Source organism: Bactrocera tryoni, chromosome 3, assembly GCF_016617805.1.
Source record: "Bactrocera tryoni isolate S06 chromosome 3, CSIRO_BtryS06_freeze2, whole genome shotgun sequence".
Lineage (NCBI taxonomy): Eukaryota > Metazoa > Arthropoda > Insecta > Diptera > Tephritidae > Bactrocera > Bactrocera tryoni.
Window position 1 is genome coordinate 50,150,133 of NC_052501.1, and position 24,884 is coordinate 50,175,016.

The window sequence follows — 24,884 nt, forward strand, 5'->3', positions numbered from 1 at the left end:
GATATAACTTCTTAAATCTACTACGTTATAACTTAACATAAATTTCCATTTCATTATTGTTAACAAACATTTCAAAGTATAAAAGTTTTACAGAGTGGAAATGAATATTCGTGAGATGCTCAGTTACCTAATCACCATAAAATTCGATGTAGCAAAATTTAATTTTTTGTAATAAGCCTAGGTTTCTGTTACTGGAATATCAAAGAAAAAATGGAGCCAGACTAGTACTTACTTTAAATTGTCTTTATGGACCACCCTCCCCTTAATTAAAACTGTACTCCCTAGGTCTTTTTCAATTGTATGTTCCTCATACAGTGGTGTTAACTTATTACCTAGTCTAGTATTTCTCTTTACCATAACTTTATCTCCTTCTTTAAAAACACGCTCGGTTCTGTTTTTGTTGTGACTTGTGAGCTCTTTTTGTTGCGCACATCTAATACGTTCAGATACTTCATTATTCGGTTCATCAATGGTGGATCTAAATACGTCTACTGGCCTCATTTTAGTAACAGAATGTATTGTTTTGTTATATTCAATAGTTGACAGCAAGATTAGATCCATCGTATCATCAATACATCTTTCCAACTTCAGGCATCTAGCAATTTCAATTAAAGTGCTGTGAAACCTCTCTACCTGACCATTGGAGCAGCTATGCAAAGGTGGAGCATTGATGATATTAATACCAAAATTATTGGAAAGAAGTTGTCTGACAGTGTTTGAATTAAACGATTTTTCGTTGTCACAATAAATAATTTTTACTTTCGGAAAAATGTTCAAAATTTGTATTAATTGAGGCTTTATGTCCAAAATTGTTCTCGACGCTATGGTCTGAACGATTGCGAATTTTGAGAACTTGTCTACACAAGTCAAGAAATACTTTGAGTCGGTAGAGAAAATGTCAATATGCAGGATCTCTCCTGAGTATAGTGGAATGGGTGTGTCTGCTATTTTATGTTTCCGATGCTGCCTATTGTACTTCGATTTAGAGCAGATCCTACAGTTTAAAACAACCTCTTTGGCTTTCTTTTCCATCTTTGGGAAAAAGTAGTCCCTCAAGATTTGCTTAACATTCTCCTGTGCTGCACGGTGTGCACGATTATGCTCAGCAGCTATTATTTCTAACTGATCATTCGGGTCAAAAATGTCCGTTACATATGTTTTAGTGTATCTAATTTTTGTACTTGGAAACATTTGTACCAAGTCATGCTGAATGTAGGCTAGTATGGATAAATTGCAATGAATTGCGTTAACTACATTAGTATTCACAATGTCCCGAATAGTTCCTAAGAGGGTGCTTCTGTCACAAAACTGTATGCAGTGTCTAGTTTTATTCCCAAAAATAATGAAAGTTCGTTTTGATGGAAACTCACTTTCTTCAATAATTATTTGATTCCTAAAACAATTAACCGGTTTTTCAACTACCTCTATGGTGTACGTTAACGATCTTTCGCTGTGAATCGTGGCTGAATCTGAGTTCATATTTTCGTCCATCATATTAACTTGCTGTCGCGAAAGAGCATCGGCAACGTAGTTTTCTTTTCCGGGCTTATAATAAAGCTTCGCATTATGTTCGTCGATAAATGCTTTCCAACGTTTAATCTTTGCATTTGGATTTTTGTCAGACACCGCAAACGTTAGCGGTTGATGGTCAGTAAAAATATTCAATTGGCGTACACCATAAAGATAGTTACGAAGGTTTTTTAATGCCCAGACTATGGCCAAAAGTTCCCTTTCATTAGTGGCAAAGTGAAGTTCATTGTCTTTTAGGGTTCTGGAAATCATAGTTATTGGTCTGCCTTCCTGAGAAAGAACGGCACCCAGGCCACGGTTGGAAGCATCCGTAGTTAAATCAAATGCTTTTTTAAAATCAGGGTAAGCGAGCATTACGTCTTCCGATACTAAAATGTGTTTAAGTTTCTCAAATGCCTGCAGTTGCTGTGAATTTAAAAGTATTTTTACTCTTTTGGATCTGTAAGCGCTAACTTTTCCATTTTCCCCCTTCAAAATATCAGTCAATGGTTTGGCTATACTGGCAAAGTCCTTCACGAAGCATCTATAGTAGCTTGCTAATCCTAAAAAGGACCTGAGACCGTACAAGGTTTTGGGGGTTGGGAAGTTTAGCATTGTGCTAACTTTATCTGGGCACGTTTTAATGCCACCCCTTGATACAATAAATCCGAGATACTCTGTTTCAGTTTTGAAAAATTTGGACTTGTCGACTGACACCCTCATGTTAGCGTCATGTAGACTCTTTAAGACCCAGTCTATGTCTTTAATGTGTTGTTCTTTAGATTCGGAATAAATAATAACATCATCTACATAAACAAAGCAGTTTTTTCCTATTTTTTCCCTTAAAATGTCGTCTATGGCTCTTTGAAAAATACTCGGAGCGTTTTTTAATCCGAAAGGTAGTCTACAAAATTCATACTTTCCGTTGCTAACGGAAAAGGCTGTTTTTTCCCTGTCTCGCTCTGCGAGCTCGATCTGGTGAAATCCAGACTTCAAATCAAGGGTTGTGAAGTATTGTGCATGTCCCATATTTGATAAAATCGAAATGACATTTGGAATTGGGTACTTGTCGTCAATGGTATTTTCGTTCAGCTTGCGAAAATCTACCACCAGACGCTTTTTTTTATTGCCAAACTCATCAATGCCCTTCTTGTCCACTACCCAGATGGGGTTATTGTAGGGAGACGTAGATTGCCTTATAATACCATTTCGTAAAAGCTCTTTTATTTCATTGTTAACAAAGTCAACTACCCCCATTGGATATGGATACATCTTAGAATAAATAGGTTCTTCATGTTTTGTACGAATCCTAGCAACTACATTCGTGTTATATGGCAGTGATTCGTTCGGATCGGCGAAAGCCTGTGATCTTTTTTTAATCATATTTGAAAAATCCTCCCTTATTGCAAGAGGTACACTTTCCTGTTGAATTTTCAAAGCATTAATGTTGTCAACTTTTATAAAATATAATTTTTCAATTCCAAAATCATGAACTATTTCACCTTTTTGAAGGTCCACGACTGCATTGACTTGCGTTAGCAGGTCAAGCCCAATTATCGCGTCAAAGCTCATTAAATTTGGTAATATTATAAAATCTGAATTTATGCCAAACAAGTTAATTTTACATTTTTTCCCTACTTTGCTCTCTCCGTGAACTGATTTAACTACGAACGGTCTCATTAAAGGCACAATGCCTTTTAATTCAGTAAGGGGCTTTATAAAGCTTTTTGAAGCTCCTGTGTCCACTAACATTTTTATCTCTTTGCCCTCAACTCCTATTGTTCGTTTGATCCAAGGGAGCTGGGCACCCTTTCTAAAAAATTAATTTCTTCGATATCTTCGATTTCCCGTTCCACAATACTATCGTACGCAGTTTTTGTTTCTACATCTTCCGATGTATCTGATATGTGGTGGATTCTCTGGACTTTTGGACCAGTACTTCTGTCTGATACAGGAGGTCGCTTAATTTGCTGACCTTGATTGCCTGTATTAAAAGGGATTTGCCGATTATTAGAGACGTGCATATTTTGGGACTTATTTTGCTGTAAAAAATTTCTTGTGGGATTGTGGTGCTCGAACTTCGTTGAGCGGCGGAAACCAGATGTGGATGGATCTATGTCCATTGGTTCGATGCCCTGATCTCTATGATTACTCGATAGATTGCGCTTTTCTTGTCTATTTTGGAAGTAGGGGTTTTTATGACCGCTACGTGACTCTATTTGGTTGCTCTTGATTTCACCTATTCTCTTAACTGAAGAGTGACCTCGGTCCTTGTCCTCAAGATGTTTAGAGTAGTTTGATGCAAACATGTATCGTTCATGATTTGCTTCTACTTCCTGGGCAAGTGCCAAAGCAGAAGGCAAATCTGTTGGACGAGTGGAAAATAGTATGTCGCAAAGGGGCTTCCTAAGGCCAGAGACAAAAACACGTAATGCATCTAACCTATATTTATCATTTATTGAGTTAGCTATGTGACTTTCATATGTCATGATAGTTTTATTGGTAAGCAACGTAAGCTTTCTTTCGACTTCGTCGTAGAAATTCAACACTGTCAGATTTCCTTGTCTCAAGGTACTTAGCTCCTGTTCAATTAAATATATTGGTCGCTTATCAGCGTACGTGAAATCTAATCTTGCCACTATAGCCTTAAAGTTAAGAACAGTGTTGAAAGACGCTAAAACAGCATCTGCAGCGCCTCTAATTTTGTTTCTTATAATGGCCACTGCCTGATAATGTTTAGCGCTTCCATTATAAGGTTCATATAATTTATAGGCCGTATGTGCGGCTTGCCTCCATGAGACGTAAGTCTCTTGCCTACCATCGAATTCAGGCAAAGATTTAACTAGGTCAAGAGTTTCCTCGCAACGCACGGTACCTGAAATCCTAACCTCTTCGAAACTCTCTACGTTAGCTGTTTGCGTACTTGTAAATCTTTTTGAGATTTCGTTCAACTTTTTGTCGAATTCCTCTTTTTGTGAGCTTAAGGCGGCTGATACCGCAGCTGTTACTATAGCAGTTAACTCCTCAGTATTCATTTTTGGTTGATCTTTGTCTTTTAGAACTAAACTATTAAAAAGGCTCGCTAAATCTACGTCGCACATTAAAGTATTGACCGCGCAAAACCCGGTATAACAAAATACCGTCTTATATCAATCACAAATCAAGTTAAATTTATAAAAAAGTTTCAAAAATACATCGAATTCCAATGATGATCATAGTATTTAAATATATTTATTAAGAAAAAAGGCACTGAGCAAGTCACTTACATAATTTACTTTCTCTTAGCACGTGGTTTAGTTTGCTACGTCCTTAAAAATTTTTTAAAGGTGAGCCAAGTCCGTAAGATATCACAGCAGGTGTCTCAAAAATTGGTAGAATCCAGTGATTTTTTTCAGCAATGATTAGCTTTTCATGCTTTTATCCCAAAGCATCCAATTTAAAGCGAAATGAAAAACGTGGTTTAAGCTCCTCTGTGGGCGGGTTCCTTTTTGGTTAGCAGACAGCAATGTTCACGTGTTACTTTTAGTTTTTCGGAACTTTTCAGTATTTCAAGAATTCCGAAATTTTAATAAAAATTGAGGCTAAAGATTTTGCTAGCCCCACGTTGGGCGCCAATTATAGTTTTACTTTCAATATCAAATATCAACTTTATTAAATTAAAGTATTTTTACAAAAAAAGATCTTAGAATATTATTTTCCTTTAGCAACCAACGTGTCCTGCCAAAAGGTCTATTTGCAACAGACCGCACTGCTGTTAATTCTTATTGGAACAAGCTGAACCTCGCTCTCGGTCACATTTCGCTGTTAACTGCTCAGTTTGCTCTCACAATTATTCGATACAACTTGCATTGGAGTCGTTTGCTGCTAAATGCACTGATCGCTCTCACATTAGTTCGCCCATGCTTGTTTTCGAACTATTGGCTATGTTAATGTTATATTGTTATCCAATGATCGCTCTCACGGCAGTTGGTTCGCACTTGCTTTACAACTACTGGGATGTGAAGTAGTAGCTGTTAACTACAGTGATCGCTCTCACAGCGTTCGGTGCTCACTTGCCTAACAGCTTTCGGTAATGCTTTTACGTGGGTGACCAGCAGTTATTACTGCTTAACTTATATATCACACTTTGACCGACATTTTTGATCAAAAGTCAACAATAGGTACTGGGATCTAAATATTCGGTACCTAGAGACTTGAACAATTTTTATTGGATATAAACCATTTTTGGTCATAAGGTGGTACACACTAATATTCGTGCAAAGTTTTATCCCGTTATATTAATTGCTTTATGATTTGTGTACTGGAAACTGAACGAATCAAGTGGAATTTAAAATTTGTCAATATGGGAAGTAGGCGTGGTTGTAGTCCGATTTTGTTCATTTTTGTCCTTTTTCACAAGATAACATTAGAATATAAAGAGAATGTCACGTATTGTCTAAATCAATTTGACGGTTCCGGAGTTATGGGATTTCAGAAAAAAGTAAGCGGGGCCACGTCCACAGTCCAATTTCCACACCGGCTCTAATAAATCTCTCTCATTCCATCTCGGTGGTAAAATTTAATGTCTCTGGCGTATTTAGTTATTAATTTATCGCGCTTTTAGCAGTTTTTAACAATACCGTTATGTGGAGAGTGACCTGGATTATCCTCCGATTTGGACTTAGCAAATCTGGTTGTTGTAGCTTAAGAGGTTTATTAGATATGTACATTAAACTTGTTAGAGGGAGGGACCACGCCCACTTTTTCAAAAAATCCTGCTCTCAGGTGCCCCTTGCTACTGCGATCCTCTGTGCCATATTACAGTTTTTGATCTTTATTAAAAACTTAGTAATGGCTACTTGTGGACATGGCAGTGATCCGATTATGCTCATCTACGATCTCGAAATTGTGTTTTGTGCCAAGGGACCTGCGTAAGTTTCATCAAGATATCACATTTACTCAAGTTACAGCTTGCACGGACGGACGGACGGACGGACGGATGGACGAACTGAGAGACAGTCAACCGGATTTCAACATTTCTCGTCACCCTGATCATTTTTATACTCTCGCAACAAAGTTGCTAAGGAGAGTATTATAGTTTTGTTCACATAACGGTTGTTTGTAAGTCCGAAAACTAAAAGAGTCAGATATAGGGTTATATATACCAAAGTGATCAGGGTGACGAGTAGAGTTGAAATCCGGATGTCTGTCCGTCCGTCCGTCCGTCTGTCCGCACGTGCAAGCTGTAACTTGATTAAAAATTGAGATATCATGATGAAACTTAGTACACGTATTTCTTGGCTCTGTAAGAAGGCTAAGTTCGAAGATGGGCAAAATCGGCGAAATGCCACGCCCACAAAATGGCGAAAACCGAAAACCTATAAAGTGTCATATCTAAGCCATAAATAAAGATATTAAAGTGAAATTTGGCACAAAGGATTGCATTAGGGAGGGGCATATTTGGACGTATTTTTGTTGGAAAAGTGGGCGTGGCCCCGCCTCCTACTAAGTTTTTTGTACATATATCGGTAACTACTAAAGCTATGTCAACCAAACTCTATAGAGTCGTTTCCTTCAGGCATTTCCATATACAGTTCAAAAATGGAAGAAATCAGATAATAACCACGCCCACCTCCCATACAAAGGTTATGTTGAAAATCACTAAAAGTACGTTAATCAACTAACAAAAAACGTCAGAAACACTAAATTTTTCGGAAGAAATGGCAGAAGGAAAATGCACCCAGGCTTTTTTTTAAATTGAAAATGGGCGTGGCGCCGCCCACTTATGAACCAAAAAGCATATCTCAGGAACTACTCGACCGATTTCAATGAAATTGGTATATAATATTTTCTTAACACTCTGATGACATGTACGAAATATGGGTAAAATCGGTTCACAACCACGCCTTCTTCCGATATAACGCTATTTTGAATTCCATCTGATGCCTTCTCTGTATAATATATACATTAGGAAATGAAAATACAATTGAATACTCAAAGTACACAAATTGATCTAATCTAATTAATTTTACAGCAAAATAAAAAAAATGTGCATGGAGTCCCTACGCGCGGATGAAGTTATACTTCTTAGTGATATTTCAAGAAATTCATATCATTTTGTATGAAAGAAAACTAGAACACTTAAATTGACATTTTATGAATTTATTATGCACATAAAATGAAGAATAAAGCAAAGTCTAATGAAAGGAACTTTGACTAGAAAAGTAGTTCTGTCTCTTCGTTGCGGAAGAGTATATGCAGCGTAATCATCTCTCTTTTGTAATCCATCAACACGCGTTGAAGGCCCAGCAGTTATCGGTGAATTGACGGCCGTTGATTCATCAGTAGTTATAGATGCTCCCGCAGAGATTGATGGAACAGCAAACGTTGAATCTTTTTTTACGCGCTCTCTGATATTCCGCAGCTGTTTTCCTCTTCTTCGTTTGATTGCCAGCTATCATTTCCAATTTCTCCTCTACCCGCTCTGCTTTCTTTCGTGCTCGGTATTCACGATAATATTGTGCTGGTTTCCCTCCTCTTGAAACACGGGCTACACTGTCTTTTTCCGCTGTAAAATCAATTTAAAATCAAAACATTAAAATTTTTGCCAATCCAATTGATATTAGTTTCAAGGCACAAGTTTAATGCACAAGGTGCATCTATTACGGACAATTGAAATACTCAAGAGAAACTTACCATCACATAACCTGGAATCCGCTGTGTTCTGCGTATTATCACTGTTATTTATTTTATCAACATTGGTCGAAGGTCCAGCCAAATTGGCTGCCATATTGTCTTGTGGAGATCAGGTAGGTCGAAATTCGCCTCGCAATTTTAACATTTTTTACAATTCTCTCACATATTCTAACCGAGAATATGAAGAGACAGAAATACATATCTGTATTTATAAAATGATTTCTTTGATATTCCATAGGACGGAAATATGTATGTAGAACTCTTTTTTTATTTATTTATTTATTTATTTATTTAAAAGAGAAACAATTATAAATAATTACCTCACTTACGAGCTAAAGCACTGGCTGCCAGGGCCTTCGGCTTAAGTATACATTAAGTTCTAGGTGGTTATGACAGTATATGAGAATATGATCGTTTAAAGAAGAAGAAATAATGATATATACTGTATTTTTAACTTTTAGGTTATCTATTTTTAAGATCTTAAGGATAGTGGTTATAATTTTGTATTTTTATATATTTAATTTAGAGAGTGCTACAAATTTTGCAATTAGGTTAATACTACGGTCATTTGTCGTTTTGAGATAGTCAGATGGTTTAGTGTTATTGAACAAAGAAAGTCGTATCTGTTGCAGGTCTGGGCAGTTGTCGAGGATGTGCATTACGTTAAAATCGGAGGATTCACAATGCGGGCAGTTTGGTTTGGTAGTGCCATTCAAGAGATGCGCATGTGTTACAAGTGTGTGACCAATTCGCAGGCGGGTAAATGTTGCTATATTCCTAGTAGGACAGCTAGTGCTGTAATATGGTTTCGACCCAGTAGGGTTGCAGTCTTTGTAATGGTGTTTGTAATCTCTCCACTCACATGAAAAGGTGATACTAATAGATTGTTTTACAAGCTTACGTATATCTTTGTCGGTGAAGTGTTCAGATATATACAGAGGCTCGCAACAGGCTGCCTTCGCTCTTCTATCTGCAGTTTCATTCTTTTATTTTTGATTTATTATTTTTTAGATTATTTAAAGCTAATTTGATCTTATTTTATAATAACTCATTTTAAATATATAAAAGATTTACCTAAACATTATGATGATATTTTCATGATTCATACGCAATGTACGAATGTAAGCAATTTCGTTTTGCCGTCGGTATTTCAATTTCTCATGCTTCAATTTTTGCTTTCTACCAAGAAATCGCTTGTATGTATGCATGTGCAATATATACCTTTGCGTTTTGCCGTCGGCATTTCCATATTGACATGCAAAAGTAATTATGTATTTCATTGTTTCGTTTTGGATCAATTTTGTATATTAAGACAGGTAATTGCGCCAAAATCAAATATATTATATATTCATATGTACACATGTTTTAAACTTTACATAAAATTGAAGTGTCAATAATTGCGCCAATTTTCATAATGTTGGAAATTTTGCGCAAATAAGACGTGTGCGGGTTAAGACGTGAATTATTATATACTTATATTAATTAATTTGAAAGTGCCGATAAATGCGAAACGAAATTTCAATAAATTTAAATAAATTTAAACAAATTTACATGTATGTTCATTTATATTTAATTGTCAATAAATTTTGTAAAAATTATTTGCCCTAGTTGTCCATTTTTTATTTTCTCACACATTTCAGCCGATTTTTGTATAGAAATTTGACCGGCGTAGAACCAAAATGCGAAACAATCATACATACATATATTATGTCGTTTGCACATTTGTCTGTATGTTTGCGAAAGAAAATGTTCTACAAAAGCATATTTCTATACTTAAACAAAATTACTAGAACCATCGTATGTTTCTTATGTACATACATGCATAACCAAACCATACTTAAGTCAGCGCAACCTAAGTGTCAATGGTGGTGTTGGTGGTAAGCGCTCGGAAAGTCAAGATGTTACCACAGGTTCGAATCTCGACAGAATAAATTTTTAATTTTTTGCTTTTAACATAGTATACTATACAAATAAATATTTTTCTTACTAATAGAAATTAAATTTATCACAGCAATATTATGTATATGTACATATATTATGTATATTGCTGTGATAAATTTAATTTCTATTAGTAAGAAAAATATTTATTTGTATAGTATACGATGTTAAAAGGCATACATCTTCTATCCTATCTTGTGTATCTGCTCATGCTCATGTGAGTGTATGTATACGCATGTGCGCATTCAGAAATTGAAATCATATTTTCATCACTTTTCAATATACTTATTACATGTGCGCGCATTGACTTGCATGTTCATCCATTCTTATATACTTATGTGTACATATAGTTGTATACATTGCCAAACAAATAATGCACAAGCGTACAAACATACATATGCGTACACATATGAATATGTCACCAACAAAAAATTGATCTTCACAAGACAATATGGCAGCCAAATTGGCGAAGAACAAGTGTAGTACATTTTACAACAAAAACGATTTCATTCATGAACGCAGGCGCAAATTCCACAAGCGATCTCGCTTCATTCATAAAAACAGAGGCCATAACATCTCCCCGAGCATGCCTTTGCCAACAAGTCGTCTTTTCGCGACGAGTCTTAACTTTTCAACGGCCAACGCAGAGCATTTCAACTAAAAGGAATTTGTTCATTAAAATCACCACTCAGAAGTCGTTTTATCCGTTGTAAGCGAACGATTTTCGAAGAAACATCATTTCTAATATGCCACAAGACAAAATTAGAATTGAACTTCTTAAACCTCACGCTGTCAGATAAAACGATATACTTCGTCATTGCGGGTCGATTTCCAAAAAATGTAAATGAAGACTAACTACAGAAATGATCCTGTAAAGTATAGCCTTAATTTTTCAACGGTCAACGCAGAGTATTTCAACCAAAAGATACGCAAAATAGTTGAGAATTCGCAGAAATAAAAGACAAACGAAAGAAAAAGAAGCATAACTTCAATAATGCACACATACATATGCGCAGCAGCAACAAGGAAAGAGGTAACAATCGGCGATCCATTGTATATTTCTTTCATGCATAACCAAACCATAATTAGGACAACGCAATACAGGTGTCAATGGTGGTGTTGATGAAAGGTTGCGACGAGCACGTAGGTTCGAATCCCAACAGAATTTATTTTTAATTGAATATATCACCAACCAAAAAATGAAACATTGTTTTACAGAAACAACAACAGCATAAGCATGGCAACATTGTGTTGTTGGTAGAAAAGTCGAGCTGTGCCGAAAGAAACGAACAAACGATCGCCGAATGTCACCGCTTCGCTTGCTACTCGAACATATTCGCAGACAAGGTTGCGTTAGATTCATATTGAGCAAGGTTGCGCAACCTGAATCTATAGCAACCTTTTCCGAACTCGTATAAGAAGTATAACTTCAAAAAATATGTAAATTATTATCAATTAATCATGCGAGAATATAAAATGCATTGTGTTATTATTGTATTTGATGCAGTGAGAAGTTAAATACTTTAAATTGCTGACTAAAGAGAGAACTGAAGAAGTGAAGTTAAATGAAAAGTTAGAAAACTTGAATAAGTGTTTGAGTGTGTTAAATAAATAGGGGTGGAATGCCGGATCCCTCTCGGAAAGAAAAATGAAGAATAGTTTTCGATTTTCCTAAGTTAAATACCATTACCGTGGATGATAGGTATCCGATCCCAAATATGGATGAAATTTTAGATAAGTTGGAAAAATGTTTTGACCTTAGACTTGGCACAGTTATTAGCAATTGCTTGGACCACAAAATAGTTTAGACCATATTTTTTTATTAAAAAGTTTATAATCCACAGATCACTTCAGTGGCTACATAATTTAAAACAACCAAATGCAAGCTATAAACGTGAAAGATTCGCCTTAACGAGTTTGATTTTGAAGTAAAATAATTCGTTCCGGATGCATTATCTTGCATCAAAATAGAGGAATGCAATACCGAGCAAGAAGAAATTGCCTCGATTTGTGCAACAATTCATTCAGGCCAGGAAGATGCACAAAGTCATATCCGTACGACTAAAACACCGCAAAATTTGATTAAAATACAAGTAAAGCTAATAAGGAGAAATAAAAGTAATTATCCTAAAATAGTTGGTAATAATTTAACTCTGATCACCATACAAAAATTGACTTCAGAATGTATAAAAGAATTAGTAAAATCTTATCTCTTAAAAATAAAATCATTGCCAAACAACAATGATTTTTTATATCTACAAGATATTTATAAAAGTTTGATTAGCAGTAGTAGAAACAGGGTTTGCAGAACAAGTAATAAATTAAAAAATATTTTAAAATATTCTGAGTTTAAATCGATTGTTACAGAAATTCACTTGAGTGGACTTCAATAAGGGATTGAAGAAGTTTCAAAATGTTTTAAAGACAAATTTTATTATCCAAATTATCTGAAAGAAATTTCGAACATTACAAGTATTAATAATGGTGAGCTTTGCAACCACTGTAAAAGTGACAGAGAAAAGTTTTTCTTAGACTTTTGGAAGTGGGAAAACGAAAATTATTTGTCACGTATTGAAATATTTTCTAAATTTGCCATGATAGAGAATGTTAAAGCATTAAACTAGCTTGAGTCGAAAAGAGCGTTATCAAGAATATTTAATACAATAGGACTTCCGAAAGTTATGAAAATTGATTAAGATCAGTGCTTAATTAACGCAATTATTAAAGAATGGTATGTTCAAATGAACATTAAAGTTGAAGTAGCAACAGGCAAAACAGGTAAAAGTGATATTAACGACTTCACAAAACACTCAAGGAAAGGTTGAGGCTAACACATACAACGGAAGAAAAACAATTTATACCTATAATCATACAATTTTTCACTGGACTACAATATATTTTTCAATAAAGAAACACCAAAAAATTATCCCCAAATAATTAAAAGCATATAAGGAAGGCTAAATTCGGGTGTCCCCGCACATTTTATACTCTCGCATGATAAAGTGATAATCGAGATTTCATTATCCGTCATTTAGATATTTTTTAATTTTGCTGTAAAATTAATTAGATTAGTAGTTCCTGAGATATGGTTTTAGGTCCATAAGTGGGCGACGCCAAGCCCATTTTCAATTTAAAAAAACAGCCTGGGTGCAGCTTCCTTCTGCCATTTCTTCCGAAAAATTTAGTGTCTCTGACGTTTTTTTGTTAGTCGGTTAACGAACTTTTAGCGATTTAACCTTTGTACGAGAGGTGGGCGTGGTTATTGTACGATTTCTTCCAGTTTTGAACTGTATATGGAAATGCCTAAAGGAAACGTCTCTATAGAGTTTGGTTGACATAGCTATAGTAGTTTCCGAGATATTTACAAAAAGCTTAGTAGGGGGCGGGGCCACGCCCACTTATCCAAAAAATTACGTCCGAATATCCCCCTCCCTAATGCGATCTTTTGTGCCAAATGTCACTTTAATATCTTTATTTATGGCTTACTTATGACACTTTATAGGTTTTCGGTTTTTGCCATTTTGTGGGCGTGGCATTGGGCCGATTTTGCCCATCTTCGAACTTATTCTTCTTATGGAGTCAAGAAATACGTGTACCAAGTTTCATCATGATATCCCAATTTTACTCGAGTTACAGCGTGCATGGGCGGACGGACAGACAGACATCCGGATTTCAACTCTACTCGTCACCCTGATCACTTTGGTATATATAACCCTACATCTGACTCCTTTAGTTTTAGGACTTTCAAACAACCGTTATGTGAACAAAACTATAATACTCTCCTTAGCAATTTTGTTGCGAGAGTATAAAAATATATAAAACGAAAACAACAATAAATATGCAGAAAATGTAAGAAAACGATTAATTAAAGTATGTTATCCATATAGACAAGTAAGATTGTTAAAAAGAGTAGAAGATGGGGAGCACTATATAGTCAAATTTAAAAACCAGAAGGTCAGAAAATATAAAATTCAGTTTAAAGGAAAATAAGAATTTTATATAAATTCATGTAAATAAAAATTAACCCAAACAGGATTAACGTATCAACTAAATTTAGAAATATAAAAACAAAATGTGTAAAGTTTCGTTTTATGGAACATAAGAATATAGAATATGCATAAGGAGCATGCATCAGATTCTTTATAAAATATGGTCGGACGAAAGCATGCCCAACGATTGGAATTAAAGTGTGCTATGCCCAATCCATAAAAAAGGTGACCCCACAATCTGCGACAACTACCGTGGGATTAGCCTCCTCAACATCGCATATAAGGTTCTATCGAGCGTATTATGTGAAAGATTAAAGCCCACCGTCAACAAACTGATGTGTGGCTTCAGACCTGAAAAATCATCAACCGACCAGATATTCACCATGCGCCAAATCTTGGAAAATACCCGAGAAAAAAGAATCGACACACACCACCTCTTCGTCGATTTCAAAGCTGCTTTCGACAGCACGAAAAGGAGCTGCCTTTATGCCGTGATGTCTGAATTTGGTATCCCCGAAAAACTAATACGGCTGTATAAACTGACGTTGAACAACACGAAAAGCTCCGTCAGGATCGGGAAGGACCTCTCCGAGCCGTTCGATACCAAACAAGGTTTCAGACAAGGCGACTCCCTATCGTGCGACTTCTTCAACCTGCTTCTGGAGAAAATAGTTCGAGCTGCAGAACTAAATAGAGAAGGTGCCATCTTCTATAAGAGTGTACAGCTGCTGGCGTATGCCGATGATATTGATATCATCGGCCTTAACACCCGCGCTGTTAGTTCTGCTTTCTCCAGGCTGGACAAGGAAGCACAGAAAATGGGTATGGCAGTGAACGGGGGCAAGACGAAATATCTCCTGTTATCAAAGAAAGAGTCGTCTTGGCTCTCACATCACCGTTGACAGTCATAACTTTAAGTCGTAGATAATTTCATCTATCTTGGAACCAGCGTAAACACCACCAACAATTTCAGCCTGGAAATCCAACGCAGGATTGCTCTTGCCAACAGGTGCTACTTCGGACTGAGTAGGCAATTGAGAAGCAAAGTCCTCTCTCGACAAACAAAAACCAAACTCTATAAGTCACTCATAATTCCCGTCCTCCTATATGGTGCAGAGGCTTGGACGATGACAGAAACCGTTGAGTCGACGCTACGAGTTTTCGAGAGAATGGTTCTGCGAAAGATTTATGTTCCTTTGCGCATTGGCCACGGCGTATATCGCATTCGATGGAACGATGAGCTGTACGAGATATACGACGACATTGACATAGTTCAGCGAATTAAAAGACAGCGGCTACGCTGGCTAGGTCATGTTGTCCGGATGGAAGAAAACACTCCAGCTCTGAAAGTATTCGACGCAGTACCCGCCGAGGGAAGCAGAGGAAGAGGAAGACCTCCACTCCGTTGGAAGGACCAAGTGGAGAAGGACCTGGCTTCGCTTGGAATATCCAATTGGCGCCACGTAGCGAAAGGAAAAAACGACTGGCGCGCTGTTGTTAACTCGGCTATAATCGCGTAAGCGGTGTCAACGCCAATTAAGAAGAAGAAGAAGAATATAGAATTAACAGAAAAAATGTATATACAATATATAAAATAAATATTTATCGTTATACTTGTTAAGAGTTATAGGCAATGTTTTAGATATGGCTTATTTGAGCTCAGGTTGAACACATGTATACAGTCTACATAATAAATCTAATACAAACTATAGTATGTAGAAACTATAGTTCAGTACTTCATAACGGGTTATTAAATAAGAGCGCTAAAAAAGTTTTTTTTATTAAAAAAAGGTTTGGGATATCAATGAAATTCTTTATTTCTGTGAAAGTACATATATTTGATGCCATTATGTAACGAACTCGATTTCTTTTGCATGGCCACCACGAGCACGCTTTTAGGAGTCCAGACGCTGAACCCCATTTTCGACGGTTTTCAAATATAAATCGGCTGATACTGCTGAGATTTCACTTTCGATATTCTTACGAAGTTCATCATCCGTCGCTGGCTTGTTGGCAGAGATCATAGACGTAGCCTCACAGAAAATAGTCTAACAGCCATTTCGTGAGATAATACGTTCACCAAACTTAGTTTTCAATAAATCGATTGTGACATTCGCTGTGAGGCTTGTGGCTTGGGGCGCCGTTGCTCAACCTAAGTCCCGAACATGCGACGATTTTTGTGACCAAGTGGCTTCAGTTCTTAAGCCGTTTTGGTTTTGTGAGGATGCAGACCAAGATCTTTTTGCCAAATTCGCAACAGCGACGTCAGAGAGATGCCCAACGCTTGAGAACGACTTACTAGGGTCTTCCTAAATTGATGTGTTAGCGGCAGAAATATTCTCGAGACTCCGTGCACTTCTTTGTCTTACTGGCACGGGAGCATTTCATACTGTGCCTGTGGATTCAAAATTTTCCATTAGACGCGTAATTTTTGATCCCACAGGACGATTATAACGACCATTAATTGGACGTAGCACACTTAAAGTTGAGGCCACTGACTCAGAATTTCGGTAGTAAATTTTAATAATTTCGACTCGTTGTTGTATCGTTTGTTGTCCCTTCTTTGGTCCACTTTTGTAGCGTTAATATGGCAAAACCAAATATACACAAAACATTTGCTTGATTGAACGCTTAAACGACAAATCTTTGTTCACCTGTTAAATTTCTTTCCAAATACGAACCGTAGCCTGTAGTTCTTAACTTTAAACATAAAAATGTAAGTTTATACAAAAATCTAATGTATAGTGCCCTTCCATACCCAAAATACATGTATATCAAACATACACACTAATTCTCTCCTTGTCTGTGTAACTAATTTTTTTCAGCAGTGGCTGCCGGCTGCCGCTTTTGTACTGCCGTCTGCCGATGCATTTGCTCAGCCAAAAACGTGCCAAAATGACAAATTCGCATTAATTTTTGGTGTATATCAATGCGGGATGGCCGCCGCATGGCAAATGCACTGAAATGTCGCTCATACGCCATGACAGTTGGCATTGTTACATTTCACTGGTGTTAGATGCGACGGGATGGTAGTGCTTGCAGCATTGATTGGGTACTGGTGACAGCCTAAGGCCTAAAAGTAGGCTATGCTGGGCATAAAAAAGGGCCAAAGCACAAAAACACTCGCTCACACTCATTTTCGAGTATTTTTCCATCAGCAGTTCATTTTGTTTCTGTTTTAATGTGTTGATTTGGTTGCAAATGCATGCATGGGGTTTTTGATGCTAAAAAAAATGATTTTATACGGATTTCCAAATAAAAAAAAAACAATATTTTTCAAATAATGGTGTTTCCCTTTTCGAGTCTTTTAGAGCAACAAAACAAATTAATTTTGTTTGCTTTAATGGCGAAAGAACCTGAGAACCTGTTAGGAGCAGTCCACACACTAGCAAAGATAGGACAATAGAGACCAACCCGTAACAGTTAAGTACACATTTGAAGCCAGTTCAGACCTATGTAGCGCATTTCTTTATAAGTGTAAGTAAAAAGTTTATTTTTTTTATAAAATTTCTTTATACCTTAATATGCCGAAGGAAAATAAAAGTTACTTAAAGCCTTAGCACAATGGGGGTACTAGTTAGGCATTACTTTAGGATTAGTTTCTGTCCTTTTGGGAGGTAGTTTCATAACATTAATGAAATAAAATAACTTTTGTCTTGAAGGACGGTAAGGCCTTGCACTTCGATAGCATCTGTTAGTGAATCTGTTCTTATCTAGTAAATTTGAAGAAAGTAAAGTTTTTAATTTTTGAAATATTAAGACTTCGTATTAGGTTTTTATTAATAAAACATACGTTCGAGGTTATTTCGGGCTAGTTATCTTACTGTATAAAATATTAAGACAAAACATTCCTTTGTATCCGTATGATATTGCCGCCCTACTGTTAACTTTGCTTTAATTTGCGGAGTTCCAGTAATGTGTTTGCAATTGTAATCTTTAGGAAAAGTGACTCGCTTTGCATCACATAATGAGCAGTGATTGCCGTGATAGGGAGAATCCTTTTCAAGATGCGGCCAGCAAAATTATATTAAAGGATTCTTTAGAAGTACGCTTCTTATGGGAAACTTCCCTTCAGATTAGCTTTTCCGTCATAATGAAAGAATATATAATCGATAATACTTTCTAAATGGGCAATGTTTTAATAAAATTTTCTAATAAGATATCCTTGGAATTTGAAAGCCTACTAAGATTTCGCAAAATTTTTGATGAACACTCCCGCGAGTTCATTAGGTTTTAACGAATCTTGTGAAGAATTCAGCGTTTTTGAATATTTATATTTATATATGTATATTAAAAAAATGTAAAAAATTACAATAGTTTTTTTTTAGGTAGGTATTTAAATTTCAAGAAAAAATTGAGATGGATGGAGATAGATGGAGGCAAGTGACCACCGCAACTGGCTCGAATAAGTTCCAGCCGGGGGCTCAGTTTACGACCTCTTTTTGTAGCAATTGCATTAGTATGTGAACAAGAAATTTTCCATAGCTTACTTCAGTGAAATGGTTGTTCCGTTGGCTACATTGAATGTGGCGCCATCTTGTTGGAAGGAAAGGCCGTCCACATCAACATCTTCCATTTCGGGTATTGCTGTATAGCGTTCAACATCGACTCCAACATTATAGCCAGTTTCGTTTTGAATAAATATGGACCAATGACTTCCCCTGCTCAAAGAGCATACCAAACCGTGAGGTTTTGAGAACATAATGGCATATCAACAATTGGCATCGAGATTTACTGAACGTGCCACATACCAGATAGTCGTTCGGTTTCAGTTTATAAAAGAGTTGGATTTTGTAAGCTCGCAAACCAAGATTCTTCCTAAAAACCTTCCATAAAGTGAATTGGCACAGCTGTTATTATTGCGCGGGATGTGGGATGAACTCATTTGGACCTCCTTGGAAATTACGTTCCACAACAGAGTGGTACGTACTGTACGGCGTCTCTGCGTTATCTACTAGATAAACCGAGACCGAACCACGGCTGCTCGAATTACTTACTCTGCTGGGCGATTATATCATATATATGAACATATATTTATACCCTGAACAGGGTATATTAAGTTTGTCACGAAGTTTGTAACCATCCAGAAGGAAGCGTCGGAGACCCTATAAAGTATATAAATGATCAGTATGACGAGCTGAGTCGATTGAGCCATGTCCGTCTGTCTGTCTGTATATATACGAACTAGTCTCTCAGTTTTTAAGATATCGTTTTGAAATTTTACAAACGTCATTTTCTCTTCAAGAAGCTGTTCATTTGTCGGAACTGCCGATATCGGAGCACTATAGCATATAGCTGCCATACAAACTGAATGATCGGAATCAAGTTCTTGTATGGAAAACTTTCACATTGGACAAGGTATATTCACAAAATTTGGCACAGATTAATTTCTAAGGCAACAATGTAATCTCCGAAGAAATTGTTGAGATCGGTTAACTATAGCATATAGCTGCCATACAAACTGAACGATCGGAATCAAGTTCTTGTATGGGAAACTGCCTCATTTGACGATATATCTTCAAGAAATTAATTATGAGGGTTACTAAAGTGACCCTCTGTTTAGTGACAGTATAATAAAAACAAGTAAGGAAGGGCTAAGTTCGGGTGTCACCGAACATTTTATACTCTCGCATTTACATATTTTTCAAATACCGTATTTGTGTAAAGTTTTATTCCGCTATCATCATTGGTTTCTAATGTATATATTATATAGAGAAGGCATGAGATGGAATTCAAAATAGCGTTACATTGGAAGAAGGCGTGGTTGTGTACCGATTTCACCCATATTTCGTACAAGTGAACAGAGTGTTAAGAAAATATTATATACCGAATTTCATTGAAATCGGTGGAGTAGTTCCTGAGATATGGTTTTTGGTCCATAAGTGGGCGACGCCACACCCATTTTCAATTTAAAACAAAAGCCTGGGTGCAGCTTCCTTCTGGCATTTCTTCCGTAAAATTTAGTGTTTCTGACGTTTTTTGTTAGTCGGTTAACGCACTTTTAGTGATTTTCAACATAACCTTTGTATGGGAGGTGGGCGTGGTTATTATCCGATTTCTTCCATTTTTAAACTGTATATTGAAATGCTTGAAGGAATCGACTCTACAGAGTTTGGTTGATATAGCTATAGTAGTTTCCGAGATATGTACAAAAAACTTAGTAGGGGCGGGGCCACGCCCACTTTTCCAAAAAATTTCGTCCAAACATGCCCCTCCCTAGTGTGATCGTTTGTGCCAAATTTCATTTTAATAACTTTATTTATGGCTTAGTTATGACACTTTATAGGTTTTCGGTTTCCGCCATTTTGTGGGCGTGGCAGTGGTCCGATTTTGCCCATCTTCGAACTTAACCTTCTTATGGAGCCAATAAATACGTATTCCAAGTTTCATCATGATATCTCAATTTTTACTCAAGTTACAGCTTGCACGGACGGACGGACAGACGGAAGGACGGACGGACAGACAGACATCCGGATTTCAACTCTACTCGTCATCCTGATCACTTTGGTATATATAACCCTATATCTGACTCTTTTAGTTTTAGGACTTACAAACAACCGTTATGTGAACAAAACTATAATACTCTCTTTAGCAACTTTGTTGCGAGAGTATAATAAATATAAAAATCCAAACTACATACATACTAATTAACATAATTATTTGCTATTTTCTTTATGTTAAAATAACATAATCACAGACTAGTTTGTGCTAAAGTTATGTATTTACATTACCTGCATGCGTGCTGGTTTACAAGTTTAATATGTCTTTTCTTTTTAACCTTGTTGTAGTGGGTGCCTGTAGTAATGCCACTGCTTAAGGATTGGGATGGATCTCTAACCTGATTTTGTATATTTCACTAAACTTTTTTTATTTCATCTTTCACTTTGCATATTTTTAAATCTCTGTGAATAGTATGCTTTGAAACATACCATGGAGCTTTGTAATTGACTTGAGAGTTTTTGATTGTATTATTTCAATATTTGAATTGCTTGCTGTGCCCCATATTTGTATCGCATAAGTCCAAATAGGTTTGATGATGGTTTTATAAATTAGCAGTTTATTTTCAAGAGAAAGAACAGATTTTTTACCCAGAAGCCAATAAAGACTTCTCAATTTTATATTAATTTGTTCTTTTTTCGCTTTTACATGATATTTCCAGGTAAGCCTTCTATCTATGTGTAACCCCAGGTATTTCACATGATCACTAACAGGTATGGCTGTATTAAAAATTTTGATTGAAGGACAATCACCTTTTCTTAGGGTAAAAGTAACATGGCCAGATTTATCTGAATTGACTTTAATGTTCCACATCTTGATCTAGTTGGAATAAGTAATTTTGTAGTATGTCAGAAGATTCTGAAGATACTTTATTTGAAGTTAGGACTGCAGTGTCATCAGCGAATATTGCTATCGTAACATCGTTGTTTTTCGGGATATCCGCTGTGAATATCGAATAAAGATATGGCCCTAAAACACTTCCCTGTGGTACACCTGATTTTATTTTATACATACTTGAGTACTCATTTCCAACCCTAACATAAAATTGTCTATCTTTTAATTAAGATTTAATAAGAAAGAAACAGGGAGCAGGTAAATTTTTCTTTAATTTGTAAATTTGCAGTCCGGGGTGCCAGACTTTATCGAATGCTCGTTGCACATCAAGGAATACACCTGAACAATATTATTTTTGCTCTAAAGTTGACCTTATTTTATTAAACATTCTATGACATTGTTCAGGAGTTCCTTGCTGTCTGCGAACCCGTACTGTTGGTCCGGAATTATATTTAAATTTCTTCGTAAGAGAATTCTTTCGAATAGCTTTGAGAAAGCGACCAGTAGACTTATGGGGCGATACGAACTAACTAAGTTTTCGGGTTTTTTTGGTTTAGCAATCATAATTATTTCTGCACATTTCCAGGCTGTAGGAAAGTGCTGAAGCCTTAGTATATCATTGAATATAATAGTAAGAGCTCGCATGGACTTCTCCGTTAAGTGCTTTAGTACTGCGTGGTCTATCTGATCGTAGCCTGGGCTTTTTTTGTTGCTACATTTTGCCAGTTCCTCTTTCACTTCCGATAAAATAATACGCCTTATTGGAAAATCCATTTGGCATGGAGTATCCAAAAAGTGCATCACTTTCCTTTCATCAGATGCATTAATAAAATTAAATGGTGTGAATACTTCATTTAAGTACTTAGCAAACGCCTCTGCTTTATCCTCATCTGACCGATACCATGAATTGCTGGAGTCTTTTATTGGAACCTTTCTGGCTTTTGGGCGTTTGAGAAATTTTGTGGCATTCCACAGACATTCAGAGCGAGTTGCGTTAGAGCTAAGGTTGGTTAAAAAGGTTTCAAGGGAGTTGTTTTTTAACTGTTTAAGCCTGGTTTTTAAACATTTAGTAGCTCTGTTTAAAATTAATTCGTCACTTGGATTCCGGGTCCTTTACCATATTTTCCTCAACGATCGTTTTCCCTTAATTAGAGGTTTGATTTCCGCAGGGATAAAGGTACTGTTTACTACAAAAGTATCTTGTGGAGTTGAGATAAAACCTGCTTCTACAATGACGTTGTAAAATTTTTCAACAAAGTCGTCTCATTGGTCAGTGGTTCTTAACACTAAGATCAATATAATTGTCTAACCAGTAAGAAAATGATGGAATATTAGTACGTGGAGTCACAATTTTTGGTTTACTTTGAAGAATTATAGGTGATGATTGGAGTACCGCAATTAAGGGTGAGTGATCAGAGCTTAGTTCAAAGTTTTCTTCAATTTTTAGCAAATTACTAGAGAGGCCTGATTACACAACAAAATCTAACATATCCGGAACTTTAGTGGGATCCAATGGCCAGTAGGTAGGCATACCCGTCGAGAGAAGTGATAAATTCCTATTCATAATGCATTTAAATAGTTCGTTACCTTTCGGATTATTTAAGCGAGAGCCCCACCAAGGGTGCTTGGCGTTAAAGTCTCCTACGAGTAAGAATGTCGAGCCGAATTCGCTAAACATATTTTTATATTCTATGCAACTGATTGTGTGTCTGGGTGGAAAGTATCCAGCGCCAATAGCTATTGATCGTGTGTTTGTTTTGATTTTTATGCGTGAAATTTGCATCGAAGGTGAACAAATTTCTTTCAATGGTTCATATTTAATTTTTGAGTTAATAATCACCGCTGACCCGCCTCGGGCTCTACCCCCAGGGTGGTTACAATAAACTATGTCGTATCCTCTAATTTTAAAAAATGATCTTTGTGAAAAATGAGTTTCGGAAACTAAAAATACATCTATACAATTTTTGTTAAGAAATGATTCGATTTCGTTAATATGGTTGACAATACCGTTGGCATTTCAAATTGCTATTCTTAAGTTTAGATGCATACTTTGTTCAATAAACTATTGGCTATTGCTAATTAATTACTTATCTGAGCAGTCTGTGCGTTAATTACTATCTCAATTTTTTCTAAAAATTGATCAAGGTTAGTTGTTTTTACAGCATCAGCATACGAGGCCATGTTTTTTGTTTTGCTGTTGAAAAATGAATTTTGTTTTTGCAAATTTGTGGATTCTGTGGCTTTATAAACAAGCGGGCTCTCCATCGTGCGTGCTTTGCTAGCATTATATTTGGTTTACAGTGACTGGTGTACTTGATACCCGCGATAGTTAGCTGGATGTTCGTGCTAGCAGTTTGCACATTTGGCAGGAGCATTTCTTTCTTTGGTACATTCGGTAGTGTTGTGATTAGAGTCGCATTTAACACAAGCAAAAGATTTGTTACAATAACTTTTCGTGTGCCCAAACTCTTGACATCTGTGACATTGGACAATGGAATTATTTTGCTTTGGTGGTACCACCTGAACGACTGCATTAACTAAGTATCTGATGTCATAAATATTTTTGTTGTTCTTAGCTGGTTCAATATCGACGAAAAATAAGGGGAGTGGGCTTTTGTCTGCACGGCTTGTAATGTCGCTGACTCTTCTTACACGATGACCAAAATTTTCAATTTCTTTCTTAATGTCTTCAATTTCAGATGTAGGATGAAGATTTTTAATCACCACCCGAAAATATTGCTCTTGCTTGATCTGGTATGTGTGACATTCCATATTCTTTTCATTCAAATATTTAACAAGAGAGCGGTAAGCTTCAATTGTTTTTGTAGTTATTCTTGTTTGTCCATCTGTTTGTGTTTTGTAGTAGAAATTAGCTTTGTTTATGGCTTTGGAGACAACAAGAACCATTCCACTAATATTTGACTCATTTGGTATTACGATTGGCGGTGGTCTGTTTGCTGATTCAACGCTCACTTCTTCGTTACTATTGGTTACATTGTTGTTGTCGCTTTCCTTATTACTAAGTATCTCAAACCGGTTTTCGTTGTTGTTGTCAGTATCGATATCCACTCTGGCTAGTTTTCGAGAAGATGAAAGAGGGTAGTTAGGGGCTGCTCTTCGTTTACTGTTCACTGTCTGCATTCCAGTGTCAATTGTCGACATGGTTAAGCTAATTGCACTGCTTATGCACTCAAACCTCAGTCTAAGACAGTAAGAAGAAGAAGAACGATCAGAATCATAGGCTTGTATGGAAAACTTTCGCATTTGACGTGGTATCTTCATGAAATTTGGCATGGATTCCTGCAAATGGTAACAATATAATCTCCAAACAATTGTTCAGAACGAATTACTATACAAACTGAATACATAGTTACTAACAGAAATGCACCTGTGAAGGGTATTTAGCTTCGGTGCAACCGAAGTTAACGTTTTTCCTTGTTT

At 36.4% G+C, this 24,884-nt stretch overlaps 2 pseudogenes; both read right to left on the minus strand.

The window, feature by feature from the left end:
* LOC120770656 overlaps positions 1-24,884 on the minus strand; it is a 117,391-nt pseudogene that overhangs the window by 48,065 nt on the left and 44,442 nt on the right.
* Positions 10,806-11,008, minus strand: LOC120773172 (annotated as a pseudogene).